General features: G+C 26.8%; 1 non-coding gene across 1 annotated transcript; it reads right to left on the bottom strand.

The window, feature by feature from the left end:
* Positions 1–2,437: 2,437 nt before the first annotated feature.
* On the bottom strand, positions 2,438–2,511 carry Trnai-aau. Its single transcript has one exon. It is a non-coding gene; the product is annotated as a tRNA-Ile (tRNA).
* Positions 2,512–3,956: the final 1,445 nt, after the last annotated feature.

A 3,956-nucleotide genomic window follows, 5' to 3' on the forward strand; every position in this document is an offset into this window, starting at 1 on the left:
GACTACGCTCGTTGCTAAAGCTTGGTTTCGTCGCGGAACAGCGCATCAAATTGCGGCCGCTATTTCTGATATTATTTTTCTGCTAAAACTTCGTTGACCTTTGGAGACATCATTAATATAAATAATTTTTATGGCCGTTAAATAAGAAATGTTTCTTTCACAAGAAATGTATAAAATTACAGTACTAAACAGACGATAGGTCGCCTAACTCGCCGTAGCGTGACGCTAGACGGCGAAAAATATATATTTAATTATAATAAAGTTACAATAAATTAAGTTAATATATAATTATATATACAGTACCTAATTTATATATAATTAATATATAATTATATGTACAGTACCTAATTTATATATAATTTATATAATACTGTCCAGACGATAGAAATCTCTCCGTAGCGTGGCGCTACGGACGGCGGGTAAGTAGTTCGGCTGCCCGATGACGTTTTACGTATTATAGGAGTTATTTTTACCGTTGTTTACGGATAATGCCACAATTTTTATAGGAATCATAACTATAGGAAACGCTTTTATAGGGGGATCTACTGTACTTTTTCGATGAATACATATAACTAAACGATCGTTACGGCCAACAAAGTCGACGTAAAACTCCATAAAATTGCCTCCATAGGTGATAAAATGATACACAGTGTATAAATAATGCTTTAATTATATGTGTAGATTATAAAAAATTCTGATATCTTTTCTATTTGTTTGTCTGCTTAATTATATATTATTCAATATAATATTTATTATTACATTTTTATGCAGAGTTGTTTGAAGTATTTTTGAGGCCCAAATCTAATTTATTTAGAGCGTTATACAGATAAAAAATAAAAATAATGAGCAACAACGTTTCCTCTAAGCTACGTACTGTACTTGTGAGCCCACGCATTGTATTTCTATGGACATTAAGGTCCCCCACCAGCGGTCCAGTGGATAAAACCACTAAACACTGTCGTGGGTTCGCGAGCTGGTCAAGTGGAGTTTTCGGGGTTTCTTCAAGTTTGTAACACCTAAATAGGAGGCAATTTCTCTTAGAAAGTCCTCCAGGGAGGCATCTTTCCGCAGCTGATCGATCACCACAGTGTCGCGTTGCGTATAGAAATAAACCAAACCAAGCTTTTACTTTCCTCGCACGCAGCTGACAGCGGGACATCTACGTACAAAATATTCATGATGATCCAAAAAATTTCCACATACAAGGTTATTCAAGAGGAACCTACAATATTCTGAGAAATGATAGTATTAGTGATTCTATGCAAAGCAGTTTATATAAACATGTATCAGATTTCTTGTCTGAAATTTGTTTTCTGGTGCATTTGGCATCGTGCAGTTATACGAAAACTGAATGAGCATTGATGAGCAGTGAGTTAAAGCCCTAAGAAGGCGAAGGCCAGACTACAGAAATTTATGCTCTTGCATTAATGCGGTCCTGCTTTTAGGCATAAAAATTATCAATGTCATTTCATATAGTAGAATACTGTATTTAATTTGTATAAATCAGAAAAGTGAAATCGCAAAAAATTTAATTTTAATATCATTATAATCAAATAATGCTTTTGGAGATTTTAAGGATTACCAATGCGGATTTGTCATTTTAAATTTAATACAGAAACGAATAAATGTTTAAAATCACAAGAATTAATTAACACCGAATTGATATACTGTATCTATAATGACAGAAAACTTTCTTATGTATTAATATTGCTATTAATTAATTATCGTAAAGTATTAATAATAGCAACAAACAAAAAAGTACTTTAAAGAAAAATGTAATTATATTTTTAATATACTGTATTAATATTTGTTCGAAGCTCGGATTATAGTGCCAGCTCTGAGATACCGGAACCGAATGGTAGTTAATTAAAATAATATGTATCTAGAAAAATCATATAGGCCCTATATTATTTTAATTAACTACCATTTTATAGATAAATAGTTATAATTATTATTCTTGTCTCGTTTCAAACATGTCACTTATTTTTATGTATCCTTGTCGTTATCGATGTTTACATCAACCCGAAAAACACGGACGATGATCGTTATATTGTTGATATAATCTAGAGAATAAAATAGACAGGGAACAAGATAAATTATGATAACTAATATATAAATAAAATTCTATTTATATAAAATTAAATGTTTATTTTATGAAGATATTTTTAAAATCTAAATATTATAAGATAAAAATATCTGCACGACATTCATTGATAAACTTTTATTACACTTACACTACATTTATTTTATTCCATTATTTTATGTTAGAACTTTTTAAACGAAAATGTATTTATTATTGTATGAATTTTGAATGTAGTATAAGAATTTTATAGAATATGAAGAATAATATTTTAGCGATAATGACAAAATTAAATGATTTTAATTAATGAAAATACAAAATAACGTAATATTTATCAATTAGAAAGGTGAAAAAACGTGGCTCGTGTGGGGATCGAACCCACGACCTTCGCGTTATTAGCACGACGCTCTAACCGACTGAGCTAACAAGCCACTTAACGTATATTATTTTTACAATTCAATTTTATGCTAGCGCATGGGTCTCAAAGTGTCATTCCCAGGAGTCGATAAAACATTTTCGAGGATTGAAAATTAGTCGAAGTCGATTGAAAAAAATTATTAATTAAAAATAATTAGTCCCGTATGTTATGTATATAATAGTTCAGTTCGGAATATAAATTTTCACATTATAGGGTAGATATTTTCTATGAAAACGATGGATTGTGGATTAATACTGGACCCCAGATTTATTTCTCAACGTTATTATTAACTGTATTAACAAAATAAAAAGAAAGAGGTTGCTAAAAGATCGAGGGTCGGGGTCGGAAGTCAAAAACGTTTGGGGACCGCTGAACTGAAGTGACCAGATGTCTTGTTTTAGACGGGATAGTTCTGCTTAAGAATACACTCTTCCGTCCACCACTGGAAGTTAATTTGTTTGTTTTTTTTGGATCAAAATCTTTTTCCTTCCTATAGGTCCTTTTCGTCTAATCTGTGGTCAAGGTGTTAGCCTATCGCTCTGAAAGACTGGAAATCGAATCCAGGCGCAGCATTCCAGGAATTTTCACGGATGGTTTGCCCCGAATGTATCGGGCCCTCGTCTCTTACTCCGGCAGCTCTCATTGTGGACTAGCCGAATTCACGATAAGTATAATCATAAAAAGGCCCTTTTAGTGCCTAAAAGACTGAAGGAATTTAAAATGGTGGGAGATGAAAGTGTTAACAAAAAAAAAAAAAAAAAAAAAAAAAAAAAAAAAAAAAAAAAAAAAAAAAAAAAAAAAAAAAAAAAAAAAAAAAAAAAAAAAAAAAAAAAAAAAAAAAAAAAAAAAAAAAAAAAAAAAAAAAAAAAAAAAAAAAAAAAAAAAAAAAAAAAAAAAAAAAAAAAAAAAAAAAAAAAAAAAAAAAAAAAAAAAAAAAAAAAAAAAAAAAAAAAAAAAAAAAAAAAAAAAAAAAAAAAAAAAAAAAAAAAAAAAAAAAAAAAAAAAAAAAAAAAAAAAAAAAAAAAAAAAAAAAAAAAAAAAAAAAAAAAAAAAAAAAAAAAAAAAAAAAAAAAAAAAAAAAAAAAAAAAAAAAAAAAAAAAAAAAAAAAAAAAAAAAAAAAAAAAAAAAAAAAAAAAAAAAAAAAAAAAAAAAAAAAAAAAAAAAAAAAAAAAAAAAAAAAAAAAAAAAAAAAAAAAAAAAAAAAAAAAAAAAAAAAAAAAAAAAAAAAAAAAAAAAAAAAAAAAAAAAAAAAAAAAAAAAAAAAAAAAAAAAAAAAAAAAAAAANTTTAAAAAAAAAAAAAAAAAAAAAAAAAAAAAAAAAAACAGAGATTATATCGTTAAATAAAACATTTAGAAATTATTTAAAATACAATTTTTTATATTTATTTTTTATTTTCAATTAAATTATGTTATTTAAGATTTAGTTTAAATAATTTTATTTCGAATCACTAATTTGA

This window comes from Centruroides sculpturatus, unplaced genomic scaffold (genome assembly GCF_000671375.1).
Source record: "Centruroides sculpturatus isolate CEXI.00-Female unplaced genomic scaffold, Cexi_2.0 scaffold442, whole genome shotgun sequence".
Lineage (NCBI taxonomy): Eukaryota > Metazoa > Arthropoda > Arachnida > Scorpiones > Buthidae > Centruroides > Centruroides sculpturatus.